Source organism: Puma concolor, chromosome C2, assembly GCF_028749965.1.
Source record: "Puma concolor isolate L17-30 chromosome C2, mPumCon1.1.hap2, whole genome shotgun sequence".
NCBI lineage: Eukaryota > Metazoa > Chordata > Mammalia > Carnivora > Felidae > Puma > Puma concolor.
Window position 1 is genome coordinate 75,841,959 of NC_141675.1, and position 26,633 is coordinate 75,868,591.

The 26,633-nt window shown below is 42.3% G+C and overlaps 1 protein-coding gene and 1 pseudogene across 1 annotated transcript in view; one reads left to right on the plus strand and one right to left on the minus strand.

Annotated features, from left to right (window-relative positions):
• KLHL6 (kelch like family member 6) overlaps positions 1-26,633 on the minus strand; it is a 115,956-nt gene that overhangs the window by 72,272 nt on the left and 17,051 nt on the right. The window lies entirely within an intron of this gene.
• Positions 12,934-13,310, plus strand: LOC112849929 (small ribosomal subunit protein eS17 pseudogene; annotated as a pseudogene).

Sequence of the window (26,633 nt, forward strand, 5' to 3'; positions counted from 1 at the left end):
CACCTCCAGGTGTTGTGAAAAAGGGGAAATGAATGAATATATGTGATTCCTTTAAAACAATGTCTGACATATATGAAGCCCTATGTAAGCATTAGTTATTATTATTCAAAACTTTCTATATAGGGGCGCCTGGGTGGCTCAGTTGGTTAAGCATCTGACTTCGGCTCAGGTCACGATCTCACCGTTTGTGAGTGCGAGCCCCGCATCGGGCTCTATGCTGACAGCTCGGAGCCTGGAGCCTGCTTCGGATTCTGTGTCTCCCTCTCTCTCTGCCCCTCCCCCATTTGTGCTCTGTCTCTCTCTGTCTATCAAAAATAAATAAACGTAAGGGGTGCCTGGGTGGCTCAGTCGGTTACGTGTCCAACTTCGGCTCAGGTCATGATCTCACGGTCCCTGAGTTCGAGCCCCGCGTCGGGCTCTGTGCTGACAGCTCAGAGCCTGGAGCCTGTTTCAGATTCGGTGTCTCCCTCTCTCTATGCCCCTCCCCTGTTCGTGCTGTGTCTCTCTCTGTCTCAAAAATAAATAAACGTTGGGGTGCCTGGGTGGCGCAGTCGGTTAAGCGTCCGACTTCAGCCAGGTCACCATCTCGCGGTCCGTGAGTTCGAGCCCTGCGTCAGGCTCTGGGCTGATGGCTTACAGCCTGGAGCCTGTTTCCGATTCTGTGTCTCCCTCTCTCTCTGCCCCTCCCCCATTCATGCTCTGTCTCTCTCTGTCCCAAAAATAAATAAACGTTGAAAAAATAAATAAATAAATAAATAAATAAAATAAACGTTAAAAAATTTTTTTTTAAATAAATAAATGTAAAAAAACATTTTTTAAACCTTTCTATATAAAAGAAAGTATGTGTATTTCAGTCTAAATCTGACTTCTGGCTTCAGACCAAAAACTCTTTCAGTACAATGACCTTTGATAGTACCTACAGGCTATCTATTGTCCCCATGTTATCTTGGCTAATTTCCATATAGTCAGTGTAGAGAGGCCCATAGACCACCATCTCCCCAGGGAAATAAACATTCCCATTACTCCACCCTGTGCATCAGAAATATTGTTCTACCCAGAGTCACAACAATTCATAGAAGAATTTATCCATTGGGAAATTCTTCCCAGAAGTAACCCAGTCTAATCAGAGGCAATTTTAAAATATATTATTTCAATTATATTAATATATGTAATATATTAATATATGTTAATTACAAATACAGTTGACCCTTAAACAACATGGGGATCAGGAACACCAAACTCTGTGCAGTTGAAAATCTACATATAACTTTGACTACCACCAAAAACTTAACTAAGTAGCCTACTGTTGACCAAAAGCCTTACCAATAATATAAATCATTGAGGAGTGCATGGGTGGCTTGGTCGGTTAAGCGTCTGACTTTTGGTTGTGGGTCAGGTCATGATCTCATGGTTTGTGGGTCTGAGCCCAGCATCGGACTCTGTGCTCCCAATGCGGAGCTGCTTGGAATTCTCTCCCTCTCTCTGCCCCTCCCCTGCTCATGCTCTCATTCTCTCTCTCTCTCTGTTTCCCTCTCCCTCTCTCAAAATAAATAAATAAAGTAAAAAAAAATAACATAGTTAATTAACACATTTTTCATATTATATGTATTATAATACGTATGTATTATACACTGTATTCTTACAATAAGGCAAGCTAGAGAAAAGGAAAGGTTATAAAGAAAATCATAGAGAGAAAATACATTTACAGCACTGTACTGTAAAAAATCTGCATATAAGTGCACCCATGCAGTTCAAACTTGTGTTGTTCAAGGGTCAACTGTATATTAATACACTATAGATGACACTATTACTATAGAAAGCATCGTTTGTTAAGATGTTACTGGACTAAGTGCTCCGTATGCTTTGTGTTATCCTATTTCCTTTTATCCTGATGCCTTGATAAAATAGATTATTTTCGGGGCGCCTGGGTGGCGCAGTCGGTTAAGCGTCCGACTTCAGCCAGGTCACGATCTCGCGGTCCGTGAGTTCGAGCCCCGCGTCGGGCTCTGGGCTGATGGCTCAGAGCCTGGAGCCTGTTTCTGATTCTGTGTCTCCCTCTCTCTCTGCCCCTCCCCCGTTCATGCTCTGTCTCTCTCTGTCCCAAAAAAATAAATAAACGTTAAAAAAAAAATTTTTTTTAAAAATAGATTATTTTCTCCTTTTTAAACCTGAGGAAACCAAGACTCCAAACTGAAGTTGGGCACTTTATCCCAAGTTACACTGGCTGTATTAGGGAAGTCAAGTTATAGCATCTGATTTGCCCAGGCCATAATTTAATGGAAAATTCCTAGCCCAGACCGATCTTGCCCAGGAAGCCATTTAGGGTACTACGTGACTCTGCTACTCCCCTTTGCTATTTGGACTAGAGTGGGTGCACCCATCCAAAGGTATACATAGAGAGTGTATATAGAGATTAGTTTAGGGACACAAAGAGCTGGCTCAAAAAAATCCAACAGGACAATTAGAGACACTCTCTCTAATTTGAAATAAGAAACACAGAGTTTGCCATTTGAGAGAATAAATAGGAGGTAAAAGGAAGCATAAAGAAATACCAGATGATAGAGTCAGAACCAAACTAAAGCCATTTCAAGCCAACTTTTGAAAAGCAGAAGAGATGCAGAAGGTAAGTAAGCAGAGAGAGCAGAAAGACCTGGAAGGTACGAAGAGAAGACTGAAGCCAACATGAAGAGAGAAGCTGAGACAGGTCACTCTGAAACTAGGTAGAAAGTCATAGGCTCCTGTTGCTGAAGCCTTGAGGCCACTCTGATCCTAAAACCACCCTCCAGCCCTAGTTAGGGCTCTGCTCTTGGGTTTTAGAGAGATTTCTGCCTAGATCGCACTTTTCTTGAAGTAACTTTATTGAAACTGTTCCTTACATCCAAAAGGACCTCAGTGGAACAGAAGCAGAGTAGTGCTGTAAAGCTCATCTCTCTGCTCCCACACATTAGCGACTGTCCTATCTTTCTCCACAGACCAGAGATGTCTCCAGGTGCAGAAATGGGCCTTGAAAGAGGATCAGATGTCATAGCTGTGACCAGTACTATTTCAGATCCTTTATCCCTATCCAACTCTAAAGTAGACTTTCCAAATGAAGAATCACAGAATAAACTGGAAACAGCAAAAATTCCAAGAAGTGGGTTTTGTCAAAGAATAGTCCTCAAATGTTCACTTATTGTTAAGCAGGGGGAAAAACAGTAGATAGACTATGTTTCCATTTTTTGCAAATATGAGTGTATATAGAAGACCAGAAGTAAAGGCATTTGCTTATTCCTCAAATGTTTATTGAGTATGTTCTAGGTGTTCAGGATACCAGAGTGAGCAAATATTGTCACATTTCCCACCCTCAAGGAGCTCCCAGTCCAGTGAGGTAGGACCTACATTAAGAAACAAACACACACGTATGGAGTGTGGAATCACTATATTGCACTTCTGAGACTAATATTACACTGTACGTTAACTAACTGGAATTTATTTATTTTTTTAGTTTATTTTGAGAGAAAGAGACAGCGTGAGCAGAGAAGGGGCAGAGAGAGGGAAGGAGAGAATCCCAAGCAAGCTCCACACTTTCAGCATAGAGCCCCACACGGGGCTTGATCCCATGAACCATGAGATCATGAACTAAGCTGAAATCCAGAGTTAAATGTTCAACCGACTGAGCCACCCAGGTGCCCCAACTAACTGGAATGTAAATAAAAGCTTAAATAACAAACAACACACACACACACACACACACACACACACACACACACATACATTGCACATTCTAAATGCTGTGATGGAGATGTGCTTGGTGGAGAACCTTTATCAGGGACAATTTGACCTGGTTAGGGAGGTCAGTGAAGGCTTCTCTGGTGACTGAGCTGTGATGGACGACTGTGCAGTACCTACATAAAGATCTGTCTCAGCAGGGACTACAGTATGGGCAAAGCCCAGTGGTATGAGGGACTACAGCAAGTATAAGGAACTTAAAAAAGGCCATGTGGCTGAAGTAAAAAAAGCTGGGCAGAGAATGGTGTGGGATGGGGCTAGAGAGGTAATAGGGCCAGGTCATGCGGGGCATTATATGCCAGGGTCAGAAGTCTTTACTGCTGAGGGACTGGGAAAACAAGTGAGGGTGGGTATGGAAGATATCATCAGATTTGCACTTTGAAAATATTTGTCTCTGTATGGAGAACAAATTACGAGGGGCCAGCATGAGGCAGCTAGAAGAGAAAAGAACCAGTGTGGAATCGATCATAATCCACGTGGCCTATGATGGCAGCATGGATGGGGGAGTAGTGCTGAGAATATAAACAAGTAAAGAATCTGAGGCATATAGAAAAATTAAAATCAATAGAATTTCACGTAGGATTGGATGTGGAATGTAAAGGAAAAAGAACTTTCAGAATGGCTGAGGTTTCTAGTGTGAACAGCTGGAAGACACCAACACTCTGATATGGGAAACATGTGCTAAGGGGAACAGGTTTGGGTGAGAGGAATATGAGTTTATTCTTGGTCATGCTGAATGTGGACTCTAGGACATTCAAGATGTGCTATCAAGTGAGATGTTTGATACAGAGTCTGGAGCTCAAAGGAGAAGTGTGGATTGGAGATAAAACTGATGTACTAAAACATGAAAAGTGGTTCTTTCTGGATGATAAGCTTTTGTATCCTTTGTTTTATTCTTTGTACTTTTCTGCATTTCTCATGTTTTTAGCAATGAAAAATAATTTTTTTCTAAACAGAGTTTTTTTTTGTTTTTGTTTTTTTTTAATTTTTTTTTCAACGTTTTTTATTTATTTTTGGGACAGAGAGAGACAGAGCATGAACGGGGGAGGGGCAGAGAGAGAGGGAGACACAGAATCGGAAACAGGCTCCAGGCTCTGAGCCATCAGCCCAGAGCCCGACGCGGGGCTCGAACTCACGGACCGCAAGATCGTGACCTGGCTGAAGTCGGGGGCTCAACCGACTGCGCCACCCAGGCGCCCCGCAAACAGAGTTTTTAAAAAGAGTAAAATTTTCCCTGTGCTTGTAGCAAAGAGGAGTTCTCTACTTCTCATAACTGGCATTAGTAACCTCAACAGGTATGTCTCTAGAGTGAGGAAAGTCAAATTAATTTAACATTAATAACTCTTTGGCAATACCGTATTTCTTTTACATGGGTCTACAGAGATCTAGGCATCTTCCAAACTGTAACTTGTTGTCCTAATCAGATTTATACAACAGAAGGAGGTCCAGCATGCAGATAGATGGTCGAGTTTGGTATTCAGGTGTCCCCCTGATAACTGAGGCATTTTAAGAAATCCAATAAAAAGAAATATTTTGGGGCGCCTGGGTGGCGCAGTCGGTTAAGCATCCGACTTCAGCCAGGTCACGATCTCGCGGTCCGTGAGTTCGAGCCCCGCGTCGGGCTCTGGGCTGATGGCTCGGAGCCTGGAGCCTGTTTCCGATTCTGTGTCTCCCTCTCTCTCTGCCCCTCCCCCGTTCATGCTCTGTCTCTCTCTGTCCCAAAAATAAATAAACGTTGAAAAAAAAAATTTAAAAAAAAAAAAAAAAAAAAAAAAAAAAAAAAAAAAAGAAATATTTTGCCCCTCATACTGGAGATGAACCAACTGACAAGTAAAACAAAGAGTTAGGAGATGTGGGCCAAATACCTGTGTACTAGCTAAGCTGGGGAGACAAACTGTATAATCAACAGATTATCTACCCAGTTGTGGCAACACTGAAACACAGCCAGCCCCCCACTCTCACCACCTTATCCCCAGAATTGCAAAACACGTTAGAATAGCCAGAAACCAAAGGAAGAGGAGAGGAAGACTCTGGATCGTGCACACACAGTTTCTACCTCCTCACTCCTCACTCACCATTTTCCTTGAGGCGCAATGAGGGAGGGAGGATGTACGGATGGAGAAAAGCCAGGGGTGAAAGGCTAATACCAGAAGTGAGGTGCACTCACACTCACCAACACCCACTATGAGTTACTGTATTTAGCATCAGGTTTCTAAATCAAGCTCAATCATGTATAAGATACTATGCTATCCATGTGCATTTGTTTTTTTTTTGTTTTTTTTTTTTAATTTTTTTTTTTTCAACGTTTATTTATTTTTGGGACAGAGAGAGACAGAGCATGAACGGGGGAGGGGCAGAGAGAGAGGGAGACACAGAATCGGAAGCAGGCTCCAGGCTCTGAGCCATCAGCCCAGAGCCCGACGCGGGGCTCGAACTCACGGACCGCGAGATCGTGACCTGGCTGAAGTCGGACGCTTAACCGACTGCGCCACCCAGGCGCCCCTATCCATGTGCATTTGGATAGAGTCTGAGTCCCTGGTGACTAGCAATAAGTCAACACCAGCTAATCTCTAGCAGAAATTGAATTTGTTAACACAATATTGGATGCATAATTCTTGTTTGGATCCTGGATTCAAATAGAAAAACAACATTCATATTCCCAGCAGCATTATTCACAATAGTCAAAAAGCGGAAGCAACCCAAGTTCACTGACAGATGAATGGAAAAACAAGATGTGGTATTTACATAGGATCGAACATTATGCTGCATGAAAAATGAAGGAAATCCCTATCATGTGCTGTAACATGGATGAACTTTGAGGAAACTATGCTAAATGAAATAAGCCAGTCACAAAAAGATAAATGCTGCATGATTCCACTTATGTGAGGTACCTAGAGTAGTCAAAGTCATAGAGACAGAAAGTAGAAGTGTTGCTCCCACAGGGGCCATTACTCTGCAATGGGTACAGAGTTTCAGTTTTGCAAGATGAGAAGGGTTATGGACATTGGTGCACAACAGTATGAATATATTTAACACTACTAAATTCTACACTTAAAAATGGTTAACATGGTAAAAAAAAAAAGCAACAAGAACAACAAAAACAGCTAAAAAAAAGTTTTCTTTCTAGTTTTAACACATTGAGAATATTGCACATGCATTATTCCACAGTTCCAAAAGTACTAACATCAAATGTCACATGTTTCAATATATTGTTAGATCAAACACTATTGAAAATTGACTTAGGTTTGAAATAGAAAATTAATCAAAGTTGAGTCTTGGGATATTTGAGATAATCTAAGACATTTCCAATTATGTATGAATTCATCTTAGCACAAAAGTGGTATTAAAGGTTTGATTGCATTGCCCAAAAAACATAGCTACAAAGGATGTTTTAAGGACTAAGGAAAATTTAAATATGAACTATACTCAGTGATTTTATATCAAGGTTAAGTTTCTTGCATGTGATAATAGCATTATAGCTATGCAGAACAGTGTCCTTGTACTCAGCTGATACATGTGGTTTTTAGAGTGAAGCATCATACCTGCCACTTACTTTCAAATGGTTCAGCAAAAGAAAATATTTTATAGAAAGAGAGAGATAAAGCAAAGAGTATATGGGAGTTCATCATACTATTCTTCTATACTTTAAATTTAAAATGTTTGGAGGGTGTATGGGGAGCACAAAATCTCCAACTTAGAAGAATGATGCTTGAGAGGCAGACAAGAACAGGCTCAAAATCACCCTGAAGGATCAGCCTGTGAGGACACCCTTTTCCTCATCCTCCAAGCATAGGATGCTGCAGCATGGCAGCAGTAATACTGCTGGGGCAGGGCATGGAATGCCACCATCACACCCATGCCATCGCTTCCCCCAAGGACTCGGTCTTACAACAACCTTCAACTTGAGTAAATAAGTCCAGCAGAGATGGTCACCTCTGGGTATACCATTAGAATTAAAGTGTGAACCTGATAAGCTGATGATAAGACAAGGCGTAGCTTGGGGCAGAGGAGTTGGGGAACGGGGACTTCCAATCAATGTCATTCTGAAACAGCCAGGTGGCCTTCTCACCCTTAAGACACTTCACCCAGGGTAAAGAAATGTGATCAAGTCTGTTTGAAGTTTCAAGCTACAGAATTTCAATACACATTTAGACGACAGGTGAAAAATAAGAAAAACATTGAATTAATAAAATCTACTTTTTCTGCATCTCCATTTCAAGGGAAACTTTCATGTATATCTATGGGTATATCATCCACATTATCCAGAGATTTCTGAATTAACTTAAGTTCTTCTAGCCTTAACATACTGGAAACCTGATACAGTAAATATGATCCAGTAGCTCTTATCTTTTATGATTCTTTAAAACTTTGGGGCGCCTGGGGGGCTCGGTTGGTTAAGTGTCCAACTTCAGCTCCGGTCATGATCTCATGGGTTATGAGTTCAGGCCCCATGTTGGGCTCTGTACTGACAGCTCGGAGCCTGGAGCCTGCTTCGGGTTCTGGGTCCCCTCTCTCTCTGCCTCTCCCCTATTCATGCTCTGTCTCTCTGTCTCTCAAAAATAAATCAACCTTAAAGAAAATTTTAAATAAAAATATGTAGAAATATTTTAACACATTCCAAAGCCATTTAGGAAAGACTTTTACACAATCCCCGTATTGGGTTAACAATGCTGCTGCTCAGCACTGTGGATATATATAAATGAAAAGAGAAAATATTAAATGTGCCCTATATAACCAGCAGTCTATCTATAACATAATTAGTCATCATATCAGCCCTTCCAAGTACAGAGATGACAACAGATGTTGGTGCGGGGTGCATACAAAGTAAAGGTCCTTGCTCACTCCGAACCTCACATTGCCACTTTGCAAACTGCCTCCTCCAGCATGGCATGTGAGAAGGGGAAGATGTATTAACCAGTTCAACCTGGGGGTTGGAAAATTTAGCCATCACTTTCTCAGAGGGATAATTGGGATTTTGAGTTTTTATGCCTAGAGAAAGGATCCTGGTGTGGAGAGAGGGTCAGGAAATCCATCATCCCATTGTAAGGGGCGAGAGGCTCTGCTTGAGCAGCAAAGAACACCACTGGAAAAGGTCCAAACTCGTGTGCATTTTAATCCCCATTACTACATTTCCCAGTGTGGCATTGGACAATTTGCTTAACTTTGCAGATCCTCAGATTCTTCACCTGTAAGATGGCTTCACCATCTCATAGCATTGTTGAGGTTATTAAAGGAGAGATCAGTGTGTAAAGCCCTCAGCACTGCACCTGACATGCAGTAGTGCTAAACAGATAACTATTATTAAGTAACGAAAGTTTCAAAACCTCAGTAAAGAAGAGCAGAGACATAAATTCCCTCCAGACGTGAGAACCATTTTGGCCACTGACTGACTGACTGACATGTAAATCATGTCTAACCCTCTCAAAATAACCCACCTTAACGGAAAGTCATTTCTATGTCTAAATTGGACAAAGTATACCCCTTTCACCAGGCTGTCCCTTTATCTGTGGATTCTGATCTGGGTCATCAACGGGTCGGAGAAGACACTGGCTATGGGGAGTTGAAACAGGCCCTTTTCCAGAATTGAAGTTTAAGTTTAATTAATTTGCATTAAATGTCAAGCATGGCCCAGCCACAGTGCTGGATACTAAGTGGATACTAAGAGATACAGAGGTGACTAAATAGCCCCCAGTCTTGCCCTCAAGATGCTCCCAGCCTAATGAGGCCAGCATGTGAAGAGGAAAACTGAACAGAATATGAAACATACAGGCTACTGTGAGAAAATAAGATACCCTAAATTTTATGGGGCCTTTTGGACCTAATCTTTATATATTTTCAACATTTTATTTTGTTCTGCAGTTTAGTTATTTTCCTTAACAATTAAACTCTCAGCAAGTAGGCTTAACTCCAATGAACATTCAAATGAAAACAAAATTCATCACTTTCGGTTTGCTTAAGAGTTGCCATCTTTGTTTCGATTGTGCTAAATTTGTGAGTTCTTTGATTCTCGTCTCTAGCAACAGAGGAAAGTTACCTAATACAGCCTGGAGAAGGCTGTGCCAGGAAAGATCTCTCTGCCACTCTCTCTGTGAGAACCATACTGGGGATTAGGGCTTTCAACATATGAATTTGTGGGGACACAATTCAGTCCATAGCATTCTGCCTCTGGCCTCCCTCCCAAACATGTCCTTATTGGATACCAAATACATTCATTCCATTCCAACAACCCCCAAAGCCTCAACTCATCCCAGCATCAACTCTAAAGTCTAAAGTCCAAACTCTCATTTAAATATCTAAATCAATTATAAGTGAGATTAGAATTGTGATTCATCCCAAGGCAAAATTCCTCTCCAGCTGTGACCCTGTGAAACCAGACAAGTTATATGTGCTTCCCAAATACAACAATGGGTCAGGCATAGGACAGACATTCCCATTCCAAAGGGAGGAACAGGAAAGAAGGAAGGAAGGATAGGTTTCAAGTAAATACAAAACCCAGCAAGGTAAATGCCATTAGATCTTCAGTCTGGAGAAAAACCCTCTTAGGCTTGATGCCTGGCCTTCCAGACCCACTGGGGCCCCACCTCCATAGCTCTGCCAGGCCAGGGTAGTGCCCCCAAGGCTCTGCCAGCAGCAAACCTTCCCCTGAGGCTCCAATTATTTTAACAGAGAGAACTTAAAATAGAGAATGTTTAACTAGGTAATATATAATTGTTAACTAAGTAATTGAAAAGGCAAAAAGAACACGCAGCTATCACAGAGGTAGCAACAGCAGGAAGCAGTTCACAGGGCTTGGGGAACAAAGGGAAGAGGTTGTCATTATTACAACTCAGAAGCTTGGAGAAGAATCCCAGTGGTTTGGGACCCAGGCTTCCCAAAAGAGGTGCCAGCTATCTGAGCTGGTGTCTCTGCAGAGATACAATGAGTTTGCCTTTGTGAGATGGTAAAACCTCAAACTAGATCGAACTGTATGTTATTTGCTAGGGCTGCCATAACAAAGTACCACAGACTGGATGACCTAACAAAAATCTGTTGTGTCACAGGTCTGGAAGCTAAAAGTCCAAAATCAAGGTATCAGAAGGGTGCATTCCTTCTGAGAGCTGTGAAGAAAAGATCTGTTCCAGCCTTCTATCTGTGGCTTATAGACAGCCATCCTCCCCCTATGTCTCTTCACACTGTCTTCCCTCTATGCATATCTCAGTGTCCAAATTTCCTCTTCTTATAAGGACATCAGTCATAGTGGATTAGGGCTCACCCTAATGACTTCATGTTAACTTGATTGCTTCTTTAAAGATCCTATCTCCAAATAAGGTGACGTCTTGGAATACTGAGGGTTAGAACTACAGCATATGAATTTTAGGGGACACAGTTGAACCACAGCAAACTGCTTCTGGAATGAACTGCCTCTGCCAGAGCGGAAGAAGCAGCATTGCCGGATGCTGATGTCAGCAACAGGAGGCCAACCAGGAAAAAAAACAAAAACAAAAACAGAGGCAAAGAGGAAAGAGTAAGTCCCTTCCTCCTCATCTAGCCATGCAATCTCCCTCTAATGTCCCTTACTGACAGAGCCTAAAAGGAAGCGGCTGGCAAAGGAAAAATGTGGCTTGCAGAGTCCCAGTCCCTGCATCACAAAGCAGAATATAGAAGAGTGGGTTTGAGGATAAGAGCCAATAGCTTAATAACTGGCACAGTGCTGAATAACTGTTAGTTATTCTTATTAATCACTAGCATCAGAACTTTTATTTTCATTTTCCATATATTTTTATAGTATAGTAAGGAAAAGTTGCAACAAAATATTTAACTGAGCAAACATACTAGCTATGCTGCTAATGCTGTCCTGATGGCTGGTGGGCTGGAACATCACCATGCTGCAGCTCACATTCATTCGTTCAATGACATCCAGCACTGTATCAGTGGCCTTCCTATGGGAGGCCAAGGTGTAATATACACGGTGTGCAAGAAAACCAAAAATCTGGAAGCCAAGTTGTCACCGAGTGTTTTCTCCATTTTATGGCTGAGAAGATGAACATTCAGAAGGAGAGGTTGTTTGACCAAGGTCACAGAGCTAATAGGTGACAGAGCATTGACTTGAACAGAAGTCTGATTCTCTGTGCCTCAATTCCTTTATCTGCCAAATGAAGATAACAATATCTATCCAATAGAGCTGTTATGAGGATTAAATGAGATAATATGTGTAGTGTGCATAACACAGACACAGCCTGGCATGTTGTAAGAGCCTTAAAAAAGTTGGCTACATCTGGGGCTTTTTCTACCATAGCAGGCTATCCTGTTACATGCACTCGTCAAAACTTTACAGTATTTGGAGGTCAGAACTATAAAGAATAGAGATGGAGTTGAGAATAAAATTCCTTAAAAAATTATTTTATTATATTTGCTATCAAATCTTTCTGAGGGCAATCATCCCTTTTAGACTCCCATGAACTACAGACAAATATTTATTGAGCACCAACCATGTGGTAATTACTGGAGATACAACACTGAGACACAGAGAGCCTCATCTTCAAGTGTCTCATCAACTACTTGAGAAATCAGTTAAGCAATGATGACACAACCAGGGCTATGACCAAGGACATATAGCCCCCTAAGTATAGAAGCCCCCTAACAGGGAAACCTGATGTAGACTTGAGAAGGTCAGGAAAAGCTTTCATGGAAAAAGCCACATTTAAGATGAAATCTGAAGCACAAATAGGGGATTGGTAAACACTGAAAATATAAGGAAAACATGAGGAGCCTAGAGCAAGAGGGAGGAAGGAATATTCAAAGAACGGAAGGAAGCTGACTGTGGCATGGAAATTGGGGTGGGCAACAGACAAAGCTGAAAAGACCCCCAGCACCTGTTCCTCCAGGGCTTTGTGAGCCACAGGACCCTGGACATTAACTAGAGGCAGTATAGGGCCTCTGTAGGCTTTTAGCAAGTGAGGGACAATTAGATGTGCACTTTATGAAGATCAGCTTGGATGTTATGTGGAAAATGGCTTTGAGTGAGGTAAAAAGGAAGGTAAGGAAATGAGAAAGCTGCTACCTGCCAGCAAGCCAAGTGAGAGATGATGGAGGTCTGAGGGATGTATCCCTATAAGGGTGGAGAAAAATGAATGGATTCAAGTAGCATTTAAAAGGTAGAGCCGATCTTTTACCAAAACCATCAACATGGGCTGCATTTGCACCAAAACCATGAAGAAGGTGCCCAGGTCATCATGGAGAAGTACTACATGTGCCTGGGCAATGACTTCCACACCAACAAGTGCGTGTGAGAGGAGATCGTCATTATTCCCAGCAAGAAGCTCAGCAACAAGATAGCAGGCTTGTGTCACACAACTGATGAAATGGATTCAGAGAGGCCCAGTGACAGGTATCTCCATCAAGCTGCAGCAGGAGGAGAGAGAAAGAAGTAATTACGTTCCTGAGGTCTCAGTCCTGGATCAGGAGATCATTGAAGTAGATCCTGACACTAAAGGAAATGAAACTTAAACTTCGGCAGTCTATCCAAACTTCAGGTCACCCAGCCTACAGCTGGGATGAATTGACTTCAAAATACCACATGGAACCATTTAAATCTTTCTGCTGTGCTGTAACATCTTTAATAAACCCTGGACAACAATCAATCAATCAAAACTGAAAGGTAGAGCCAACAGGATTTGGTAGGTAATGAGAAGTAAGGAGTGAGGGGCAAGAGAAACAAGAAAAGAGAGAAATAAAGGAAAATGCCCAGGTTTCTACTTTGGGCAACTAGATGGATGGTGATACCCTTTACCAAGACAGGGGGCACGAAGGCAGAGCAGGGTTGACACAGTAGCTGATGAGCTTAGATACAGGTTTAGGATTGAGTTTAAAGTATAAAGGGGTCATCCAGATGGAGATAATCTGTAGATAACTGCAAACCATCACATCTTTTTCCATTTCAACCGTTGACCGAGCAGCGGAGCTATGAATCAACCAATAAGTGCCTTGAGTACCACCTACTATCTAGAATATTATTAGCCTCTTGTTTTAATAACCAATAAGTTTAAATTTTCTCCCCTTTCAAAATGCACCCTAAGTGAGAACAGGACGTGGGTGCAACCAATAGATAATTACATACATACTACAAACTCTATTTAAATTGAGACAAACCCAAATCAAATTTTTGCTCTTTATTTTGCTACCACCAAGGATAGAGGGTCCATGGGGTGCCTGGGTGGCTCAGTCGGTTAAGCGGCCGACTTCGGCTCAGGTCATGATCTCGCGGTCCGTGAGTTCGTGACTTCGAGCCCTGCGTCGGGCTCTGTGCTGACAGCTCAGAGCCTGGAGCCTGTTTCAGATTCTGTGTCTCCCTCTCTCTGACCCTCCCCTGTTCATGCTCTGTCTCTCTCTGTCTCAAAAATAAATAAACGTTAAAAAAAAAAATTAAAAAAAAAAAAGGATAGAGGGTCCAGTTTTTGTAGTGTCATCCTGTTTTACTGTTCTTCACAAAATTAACACTAAGGAATGGAACACAAGTTATTTGAATTTTTATTCTTGAAAAGAGAATCTTAAACTTTACAACATCAAATCAGATTTTTTAATCTAAGAATGTGGCCAGTTTAGAATCAGTAAACATTATAGCTGAAACATTTAAATAAGTGGTTATTTTTCATTCATAAATCCCTAAGTACAAGGTTACTTAGGTTCTTTTCAACACATTTTGGCCAGTGTCAGAAGATATGTAAGTACAATTCTGGTCTCCGCAAAATCAAGTAACATCCGCAGCGCGGGGTAAGTGGTGAAGTTTTTCAGGTCTAAGTTTCAGGTGTAAGCTGCTTTCCATGGAAAGAGAGATGGCCAAACCCAGGACAGAACCTCTAGTGGGACTACACCTTTGAAGACTGAGAAAATAGGAAAGCCACAGCCCACCCAATCCAAAGGAACCATATATATTGGGAGGAATTCAAAAACACCACTTCCTCCAAGAATCCTTCCTTCATCCTACTCAGACTGGTTTAGATGTGTCTCAAATTTGTTCACAGAGAACCCGGAGCATTTCTGCCATGGCACCTGACACCCTTTATTAGAAACATCTATTACAGTAACCATTCCTGTATTACACATATTGATATGCAACATGAGGGCAGAAACTATGTCTTGGATATTTGTATCTCCTTCATGTCAGGCACAGTCGATATTCAGTAAAATCTGATAAAAAAAATAGTGAATGCCCTACACACATGTTTCTCAGGCAGCTCTATCATCAATAAAGTCACTTGAATGTTGAGGGTTAAATACAAATAAACATGTAATTCTATAAAATCTTATTGACTCTTAGCTCTTCTTACTAACACAAAACACAGCTCCCTGAAAAGTTATTTTAAAGAAGGCACTGTTTTAGATGGGTCCCCAAATAAATATGGTTTTGTCTCTGGTCAGCCATTGTATGAAATTTGTCCTGGTCTACCTCCACGGAGCACCATTCATACTTAATTCAAACATATATTTTTAAAAATATTTTCATGCTCTGTCTCTGTCTCAAGAATAAATAAACATCAAAAAAATTTTTTTTAATTTTTTTAATGTTTATTTATTTTTTAGAGAGACAGAGACAGCACAAGCGGGGGAGAGGCAGAGAAAGGGGGAGACACAGAATCTGGAGCAGACTCCAGGCTCTGAGCTGTCAGCACAGAGCCCGACGCGGGGCTCAAACCCACGAACCGCGAGATCATGACCTGAGCCGAAAACAGATGCTTAACCAACTGAGTCACCCAGGCGCCCCAAATATATTTATTGAGTGCATACTCTGTGGTAAGCACTGTGTTAAAAGCAAGACATGCAGCACTGAAAATTAAAGAACCAGGCCCATGCCCTCATGGAGCTTATGGTCTGGTGTCTACCCCTCACTTCCGAAACTCTAAAGACTCTGAGAATGCCTCATGGACATAATACATTTTTATCTGTAAGCTCTTAAAAATGCAATACATTAATAAAGCAAGCCCAAGCTAATTCAGGAACATCTGGAGACTTGCTGTCTAGAATGAATAACAAGTCTGCAGGGACACCTGGGTGGCTCAGTCGGTTAAGCAACTGACTCTGGCTGAAGTCATGATCTCATGGATTGTGAGTTCGAGCCCCATGTTGGGCTCTGTGCTGACAGCTCAGAGCCTGGATCCTGCTTGAGATTCTGTGTCTCCTTCTCTCTCTGCCACTCCCCTACTCATGCTCTCTCTCTCTCTTTCTCTCTCTCAAAAATAAATAAACATTAAAAATTTTTTTAAAGGGGGGAGGGGCGTCAGTCAGTGGAGCGTCTGACTTTGGCTCAGGTCATGATCTCACAGTTCATGAGTTTGAGCCCCACATCGGGCTCTTTGCTGACAGCTCGGAGCCTGGAGCCTTCTTCAGATTCTGTGTCTCCCTCTGCCGCTTCCCTGCTCACGCTGTCTCTCTTTCTCTCTCTCAAAAATAAATAAATATTTTAAAGAAATTTTTTTAATTAAAAAAATAGCAAGTCTGCTAAACTATTTTAATTTTCCCAAGGCAACTAAGAACTGATCGGTCCAAAGGGATCCGTTCTGAGGTACATCCAAGTTTCCTTTTGCCTATCTTCAATGTGGGCACCTGCAAAGGGATAACCCATCTCAGAATGGCCTAAGGGAGACAAGGATGTCATGCAGTATCATTTGCTAAGTAAGGTCTTTCAATTGCCTGCTTATGAAGCACCCTTGGCAGGCACATTAAAAAAGGCATCCCTTCTTCCCCAGCAGATGTAGCCCTGCTCAGGGTGCAGAGCTGGGTAAGAGGAACTCAGCCAGGATTTCAATCCCAGCATGCCCCCTCAGCATAGTCCCATGCTGAAGCTCTGCTACCAACTCCCCAGCCCATGCACTGGGAGCAAAATGCATTAGTGCTTTTATATTATATGTGTTTTAAATTATCATCATAACTAAGGAAAACAGTATTTCTGTGAAATTACTTAACTGTATGGAAATCCTTTCCTAAAACGCAGCAGCCATGGAAACGTTAAACATGATTCAAAGTCATTAAACTTTTGCCAAGACTGCAACTTATTTCTGCCAAATAACTCTGTAACTCTTCAAAACCTGTGACTTCACTGAGCTCTGAGCAATTCAGAAATGGAAAATGAGCACAGTCTCCAGTTGTGTGGTTTGGGACTAAAGCCTTGCACCTCTCTGGACAAATATCAAGGTCAGTGTTCCCACAACTTGCCAAAGTCAAATCACTAAAGAAGTACAGTCTAGTAGTTTTTGAGTCTTTCGGAACTTAAATTCGCAATAAGTCACTTTTCTCGAGTAGCAAGTCAAGAAATCCCCTCATTTCTGACCTGCCCCTGCTCACTTTGTCTCTCTCTCAAAATAAATAAACTTAAAAATTAAAAAAAAAAAAGAAGTCCCCTCATTCTAGCCATATATTATACTAAAATAACCCACTCTCTGGGGGCATCTGGGTGGTTCAGTTGGTTAAGCGTCTGACTCTTGGTTTTGGCTCAGGTCATGATCTCATGGTTCAGTGCGATGGGCTATGCACTGACAGCATGGAGCCTGCTTGGAATTCTCTCTCTGCCCCTCCCCCCACTTGTGTGCTCTCTCTCTCAAAAATAAACTTTTAAAAATTAATTAATCAATTAATTGATTTAATTAAATAACCCACTCTTTGTATCCTTTGGGTTCAGCCACTTCCAATTGCCCGTAAACGGGTAACTGTTCAAAGCACGGGCATACGGAAAATGCAAAATCTTAATCATTTCTTCCATCACATCATTCAATAAACCTTACTTGAAATGTGGTCTTAATATCACAGCTGGGGTAGCTGTGCCCCTTTGAGATCTAGAGAGGACAGGTTTAAGCCCCAATCCTGGGCCTGTGGAAAAGTCCAGGCTCTCCTGAGGTTTCTGCAAATGGAATAGGGCAGGAAGAACTGTGCTCTCATAGCTCCTTCAGCTCTAATTCCCAGCCTCCCCGGCCATGCATTCTGCTCTTTTACCCTGGCCCTGGTATGATTCACTTGGGACCAGCACTTACACTTGGAACCCTGAGATGTGAACACAAGGCTGCTGTGGGGAGAGGTTACAGGGCTGCCCTACACCAGCTGACACTCATGTAGACAACCTGTTCTCAAAGGTCTCTCGGACACACATTACCAGACATATCTCACTTCTCACACCTAGCCAGGGACATCCTGGCCTTGCTCATGCCTCTCTCTCTTCTCCTCTCCCTGCTTTCCTGTCACCACCACACCCTAGGGCCAGATTCTCCACACAGTTTGAAGTGAGCCACTCAGCTCCTCCTTCCGAGTCACCCCAGGCCCAACTTAAAGTAAACCCTTCAAGGGGCTCAACTGAATAAAGGGGCCATTTAATCTTTGAACAGAGGCCTTGACTTATAGTTGTTTTTTAACAACATTCACCATTCTTGAAGACAGTTGTGATTTCAAAGAGCCATTTCTCTTGGCCTTTGCTTTTATAATGAATGATGCAATGGAAATCAGGTACTTGAACCTCCTTCTTCAGCTTGAATAAACAGTGGAAACCTTTTTTCCCCCTTTTTATTGCAGGTGTTTGGTTTACGGTCAATGCATTCAAATTTTCCAAGCTTAGAATAAAGTTCCCAAATTACCAACTGGCAGGTGGTTTAGCCCTACTGGTTTATTGTGTTAGCGACTTAGGCTTAAAGACAAAGAGTTTTAGTATAAAATTTTGGTCAGGCCATGGCCCAAGATCTGACAGGTCCCTTTGGTTGACAAACTTTGTCTCAGGAATGCTGCCACACAGTGGCACATGCACTCCTAGATGTTAGACGGGTTTCTCAAGGCAAAGGGCCGGTCTTGTTTACTTTTGTAGCTTCTTTGGCTGACAGTCATTTTGCCTTTTCCTCTGATCCTTCCCTGCCATCCCTACTCACACATCAAAAGCAGAAAGGGGGGGGCGCCTGGGTGGCTCAGTCGGTTAAGCGTCCGACTTCAGATCAGGTCACGATCTCGCGGTCCGTGAGTTCGAGCCCCGCGTCAGGCTCTGGGCTGATGGCTCAGAGCCTGGGGCCTGCTTCAGATTCTGTGTCTCCCTCTCTCTCTGCCCCTCCCCCGTTCATGCTCTGTCTCTCTCTGTCTCAAAAATAAACATTAAAAAAAAAAATTAAAAAAAAAAAAACAAGCAGAAAGGGGGCAGATTGTAATTTTCTACATTCTCTGAAAAAATGAAAAGGAACACTCTTACTGTGTGTGTACAGTCATACACATACATACATCCATACACACACGTGTATATGCATATATGTGTATGTTCGTGTATATACATTTTTTCATAGGCTCCTAGAGTTCATCATAGTAATAGAAAAGCCTGACAGTATATTAGAATTACCTCAAGAGCTTTTTTTAAAAAAAGACTGGTGCTTTGGCCCATCCCAGACCAATTATATCATTGGAAGTAGGGCCTGGGCACCTGTAGTTTCTATGAGTCTATTTTTAAACCCCCAAGAAGAGGGGGCCTGCATGGCTCAGTTGGTTAAACATCCATCCAACTCTTGATTTTAGCTCAGGTGATGATCTCACAGTTCAGTTTGTGAGTTTGAGCTCCGCACTGACAGTGCAGAGCCTGCTTGGGATTCTTTCTCTCTCACTCTCTCTCTGCCCCTCCCCTGCTCACATTCTCTGTCAATAAATAAATAAATAAATAAATAAATAAATAAATAAATAAACTCCCAAGAAGATCCTGAGATAGAACCAAGATTGAGAACTCCGTAAAGTTCTCCTAAGCCTTAACTATTCTAATCTGAACAGCAGAGTCTCATCACCCAGACCTACTGAATCAGCATCTGCATTTCAGTAAGATCCCAAGTAACCCACCTGGTAGGTAGTAACACCACCATTTGAGAAGCACTGCTCTGATCGCTCTCTCATTTGATCATGAGGCCCCAAAAGACTAAGTTACTTCAGAGGTCATTCTGTTAACTGGAGACTCAAATGAGACCTCTTTACTACTAGACCCTTTGTTTTCATTACATTAGTGTTTTTCAGATTTAGCCAATAGTTAATTATTCCTCAAAATGTGTGTAATATGATCTTTCTCAAGTTTATCACAGCTCTCTCTAACTTGCCTCTCTTTTTTTTTTTTAAGCATAAATTTTTAAAAACATTTAAGACTTTCAGACGCTTCCTTTTCTGCTAGTAGAGGACAAAATGGTTAGACAGCATGACAAAAATATTTCAGAAAGACATGGTGGGAGCAGCTGCAGAGAAAAGATGGAAGACATTTACCAAAAACTTGTACCTAAGCTGTAACTTAGCAGATTGCAGAAGCCACACTGATGTTTATAGGGGAACAGAGGTTGCCTATAAACTAGCAATACTGCATCCCATAACTCAGCATATGGGAGACACCAAAGCCTTCATCCTGCGTCTGAAAGAGAGCACCTAAAAGAGTGGAGGCTATTTATAGGCTTGCAAATTTCATAAGTGCCTTTCTTATGAGAACAGTCCATATTATGGACAAAGGAAATGAACAAAATTCCACAGATCCATATAAGACAAAGCTTTATAGTCAGAACAGCCAACTGTATCAGGAATCCCATCAATCCCACAGTTCTACAGCCCTAGGAACTTGCAAGATTCCCCTTCCACCAGGTTCCAGGCTCTGCATTCCATCTGTACACCTGAACAGCTACTTCAAGCCCTTACACCCACCCCCAGAATCACACAGGCCCCACAGGGAAGGAGGACTCCCTCACAAACTTGCTGTACACAGCCTTCATCTTGAGCCAGTCTCCTTGACCCGGTTTTCACGCCTTATTCCGTTCTGATATGTACTTGTTTGGGAGATGATTTTGATTCCCCACCCTGGCCACTGGGCTCAGGCCAACAGCCTGCTTCAAGCCAACAGCTCTCCCCCATCTGACCTGCCTATGACCCTTATGCCCTGGCCCCTCTCCTGTCGTAGGACTATTTCCAGTCCTAAAGAATGGCATCAGGCCACCAGGAATCCACAGTCCCAGGCCCAGGAGCATTTGCTCCTCCTTGGTTCCCTGTCCCACCCCCTTAAAACTAGCAGTACCATACCCCAAGGCTGCTGACATAGGTCCAAGAAGAGGCCTCAGTCCTGGAGGCTGAGCACTGGCTGATGTGATGTCACTGTCCCAGGGCTATTTCCTGCGCTGATGCCTTTGCAGGGCATTTTCTGGCATATCAGTGCAGCTGCTTAGCTCTCCATGCATTGTTTGCTTTCATGACCGTGACTCTCAGGAGAGACAGAATTGAGTGGCATTTTGGTTCCCTGCCTAATGAAAGTGATCCACATCCAAGGACACATTCCTTATGTGATATGCACTGCATTTCCACCTATCTCTGGCAACAGTGAACTCAAATAGTAGAAAATGCCACTGCTAATAACAAAGATTACAAAAAAGAGACTCTGCAACTCAAAGAGGTCATGCTGTCAGGACAAACGCCCCTCTGCAGAGACATGGAGAAATTTTCTTCCAACTCTTTAGATGCCTGCTCTCCTGAAGCCAGCTGGAAGCCAGGCCCAGTTTGGGGCAACACCAGGAAAGGAGGCAGCAGCTGTTACAGGGTAATTAAAGTCAGGGAAAATGCAGAGGACGCCAGAAAGCTGATGTGAGGTCAGGCAGGACACGGATCAGCCTGAGCCTGTAGCTGCTGTTAGAGGCTAACAGACAGGAATGGCTCATCTAAACACTGTCCAAAGACAAGAAAACTCTAACTTCAGGGGTCCAACAAGGCCTTCCTTCATAGAACCCCACCACCAGATCCATTCTCTCACTCCCAAGTAGCTTCTGCTGGGGTCTCCTTCAGGAAGGTTGAAGAATTCCTGTTTCTTGGATGATTTGACTAAAAGGAAATTATTTCCCTAGCTTATGACACAATGGATGGATGGATGGATGGATGGATGGATGGATGGATGGAGAGAGAAAAGTAGGAACAGGTTTATTCCACAGGTAGAACCAGCTGCAAGGATTTAATTTAATAGGGCCAGGATTTATCACCCTCCCCAAACTATCTCTGAGAAGCACACTGACATTTGAGCTTCAGGAATGCCCCCAATGAGGCTAAGGGTATGATCTTCATGGACTGGTACCAATAGCAACAGTTATAATAATGGCAATCATTTTTGTCAGAGAGCTGCTGCTATATACCAAGCATTGTCATTTACTTGCACTGCCCAGGACTCTTGCATGTTCTGTGCAAGATACTTTGAGAAGAGTCTTATTTTAGAGAATGGATGTGATAGCTCTTTTGTAATGCATTTTGAGAAGTGTTTATAAATACTTGTAACAATGGTTATAAAAATGGTACCCGCTTGGGACCAATAAAACAGTGCTATTTAAGTGGAGGGAAAAAATAGTACTCTTGCTGTTACAAGTAACAAAACCTAAGTCAAATTGACACAAGTGTGAAAAATGAAATTGTTACAGATACACAGAGATCACTTTGAACCCATGCCCAGGAATGCTCCCAGGCTCTCCAGGGCAGATAATAAACCAGTAAACATTCCTTCTCTTAACATCTGATTTATTATTTTTCTCAGACTGGCTCTTTTAGCTTCTTCATCCTTATGACAGAAAATATGACTGCTACCACCACCCACATTTATATACAATTGTCTCATCCCTCATGGCAAACAATTATCCAATGCCAGTGCTTGAGGGGATATGGAAGATGTCATTGGTAAATGGCTAGAAAACAGAGGCTTTGAGGAACCTGAATGACATGTGGAGTAATTAATGTAGTCTCACAGCCTTTGGAAAATAGTTTCCATTTGTCTACTGAGAAGTTGAACCAGGCTAGACTGTCATTCCTTTGTTTAGACTTAATCTTTTAAGTCATGATTCAGCCTGCCACCTTTCAACCCTGCTACTTCCTGGCAACTTCCTATCCCTTGGAATTAGATTGCCTTTTGTTTCCAGCATGGATCACAGGAGTCTCCATGTCTTAAAATATACTAATGATATGCTGGATGTCAACCTTGACCCAAAAGAAATCAACTGTTGCTTTACAGCATTCAGCTTCACTAAAAGACTCATATCCTCTAAGGTTTATTATAGAGATGGTAGGAGAAAGGTAAGGCAGGCTTTTGCATTTTATCATGCCTATGAAGTGTTTTAGCACACTGAGCTATAAGCAGAAAATCTCCCACCATAATGATCACACCATTATTTGTCAGGTCTTTTCCATGTATCAGACCCTTAAACCTGAACAACTTAACAAAGGTAATTATTCCTTAAATAGAGAAATTTAGATTCAAAGAGATTAAGTGACTTGGCCAAGATCATTAAGCCAGTGAGTGACAGAGAGAGAATTCAAACCCAGATGTCTGCCCACAATGCTCATGTGTTTTCTGTCACACAGGAATGTCACACGGTCATTGTCATCTATTGCTATTTGCAATTTGAATTAATTTGGCTGTGGAGGAGGAGATGGAAGTTCTAAACATAAATAGGATGGTATCCCAGAATTTCTCATCACTTCTATGACTCCCAGCATCTTATCCGAGCACCTTGGATCCTCTACTGGTTTGGTGCACACTAAATAAGTTTTCAGCTTTAGGAGGTCTTGAGGGCTCCAGAAGACGCAAGCACTCCATCCCCAAGGAGAGAGGTCTTTACTTGGACCCTCTGTACTGAAGGATTTGTGACTCAGCATGACCATTACAGGGTGGAATGGTTAAAAGGTTGCCCTTTTTGCCATTCTAATAGGATTTTCTTGGGGAGAGTCTGCCTAAGCTTCAAGTTGCCTTCTCTATCATCTTCTGGCTGCAGAAAAGAGAAAACTAATTACTTCTAACATCTATCTTCTCTGGACCATGAGGATACTATACCCCTTGTTCCAAGTAACACGGTGGAGTGGGGGCAGTGGCCTCACCTTGCCCTCACCTTGAAACACCTCAGCTTCAAATAACATCTTCCCCTCTGAACAAGCTTTAGGGCCACTGTGCTTTCATTCTAGGCTCTTCTAATGCAGGTCCATCTGGTTCCTTCAGAGGACACCTACTCATTGTTGGGTGTTGCCCCTTTCATTCATCAATTCACTGAGTATTTATTGAGCACCTTCTATCTTTCAGGCATTATTCTAGGTGCCAAGAGTATTGGTGTGAACAAGATGGAAAGGTTTCTATCTTCATGAAATTTACAGGTGGGTAAAGGAACTAGAAAATAAAATAAGGAAATAGATAAGATCATTTAAATTTGTGTTAAGTGCCATAGATACAAGAAATAAAGTGATTAAATTTTCTTAATGTTTATTTATTTTCGAGAGAGAGAGAGAGAGAGAGAGAGAGAGTGCAAGTGGGGGAGGGACAGAGAGACAGGGAGACACAGAACCTGAAGCAGGCTCCAGCCTCTGAACTGTCAGCACAAAGCCCAACATGGGGCTCGAACTCATGAGAGGTGAGATCATGACCTGAGCCAAAGTCGGATGCCCAACCGAATGAGCCGCCCAGGTGCCCCAAGAAATAAAGTGATCAGATAGAGAGTAACAGAGGACTCAGAAGGAGCTACTTTAGATGGGATGCTCAGCAAAAGCCTTCCCAAAGAGATGACATTTGAGCAGAGACATGAAGTCTGAGAGAGATCCAGCCTTATCAGAGTCAGTAAAAAAGCATTCAAGGCAGAAGGAACAAGAAGTGCAAAGTACCTGAGGTAAGCAGAAGACTGGGCCATTCAAGGAAAAGTGGCTGCAGCACAGTGAACAAAGAGGTGATCAATATGAACTTAAAAAGGAAGACAAAGGCTAGATCATAAAGGCTTCTATAGGCCAGGATTAGGAGTTTGATTTTATTTTCATGAAATAGGTAAGGAGAGCAGTGACATGATTGGACTTAAATGTTCAAAATTCACTCTGGTGAAGTAGAAAACAGACCAAACAGGAACAGGATGGAAGAAGAGAGACCAGGTAGGAGGACTTGGAGTGGTCCAGGAAAAGCTGACGGTAACTTGGAGGAGGGGATGATGGTAGAGATGGAAAGAAGAGGATGGACTAGGGATTTTTCTTTGGGTAGAACTGATAAGACTTGGTTATGGGCTAGAAGTAGGGGATAAGGAAAAAGGGGAAATCCAAAATGATTTTTAGATTTGGGGGTTAAGCAATAGGTTGAAAGGTGATGCTCTTTAAAATTATAGGAAAGAACTGGAGAAAAACAAATGGTGGAGATGGGACAGGGAAATCTGGGGCATGTTAAATGCCTATTAGACAAGCAACAAGTTGGATTCGTGATTCTGGGGCTCATAAAAAATGCTTGGGCTGAAGATACACATTTGGTACACATTTGGAAGTCATCAGCATAAAGTGGGTCAAAGCCATAAAATGGAAAGGGATAACATATTAAGAAAATGTAGACAAAGACGGGGTGAAGACCCAAGACAGGTCTTGGGCACAACCTCATTTAGAGGTTGGATAAAAGAGAAAAAAATCTATCTTAATGATACATTCAGCAAGAGGGATGCACCTGGTATAATTAGAAAACCATTTTATTCTTTTCCTCCACTACCTGTTAAAACCACCCCCCTCGGTGGGACTTGTTGTGCCCTGCTCCTTGAATAAAATCATAAAATCAAAGGCAATTCTGTGACTTTTGTTGACATTCTTAATAAAAAGCCATCAAATTACCCCTGGTCAGACACACACACACACACACACACACACACACACACAGAGTTTCATTTCAGTAAGTATTACTAGTGGTCCAAAGTAATAACAACTTCCAAATCAATGAAGAGTTGAAGTTTCCCCACCACCCCCTAGCTTGGGTGTGCTCCACCCTGGCTGCCTCCAGTGGGAGAAGGGTATAGTTGGCTCTTTATTTCTCTCATCTAAAACCTTCAGTCCCATTTCTCTGCTTCTGCTTTCTCCAGGGTTGAAGTAGAGTGGGGAGGGAGAAAAGGAAAGATCTTAATTGACTTACGAACTAAACAAAGCTACTTGGGCTTGGCAGGTATTTAGAGCTTATTCTTTATCTCCTGGGACTATTCTATGGCTTTTTTGGAGCTCCATCAGCTCAGGAAATCTTGCAATGGCAGCTGCCTTGTAAGTAAATGCATCTCCTAGGGCTGGTCACTTAAAACTCTCCCCTCACCACCCCAGAATCTAATGGTATATTTCCAGGGTTTGCTTGTTTGTTTGTGTGTTTTTCCACAAGCAGCTCTCTGGGGCAGGATCTAAGAAAACCCCATGCCTGCTCTCTATATGTACTATATAAGGTCTATGGGAAGCTCTGAACATCATTTGCCCAAAACTCTGGGAGAGCAGCCATCCCCAACACAGCATCACCTTTTTACTTTGCTATCAGAGGAGCTAGCCAGCCACAGTTAAACTCCAGTCCTCTGTGTCCCCACTCTCCAAGTGCTCCCCAATAAAGCCCCTTTCACTAAACTGGCAGAGAAGACCAAGCATCCCCACTGCCTCCCTACTGTGAGAGAAAGTTATATTGCAGATCTCTCTAAAGTAGTTTTCTCTCCAATTTCCTATGCACTTTGGTCTCTTCAATCTCTTTTATAAGTTTGGATTTGTAATCAACTAATGGACATAAAGCCCATACTTAGCCACCTCCTTTACAAGTCCTGGCTAATAGTCTCATTCCTCACTTTGAAATATCGGAAACATCTGGGGCTCCTGGGTGGCTCAGTCAATTAAGCGATTAAGTGTCTGACTTCAGCTCAGGTCATGGTCTCAGGGTTCCTGAGTTGGAGCCCCACGTCGGGCTCTGTGCTGACAGCTCAGAGCCTGGAGCCTGCTTTGCATTCTGTGTCTCTCTCTCTCTCTGCCCCTCCTCCACTTGTGCTCACCCCTCTCTCTTAAAAATAAACACTAAAAAAAATAATAATAATACTTTTTTAAAAAAGAAACATTGAAATCATCTGATTGTGAGGGGAAGCTAAAGCTGA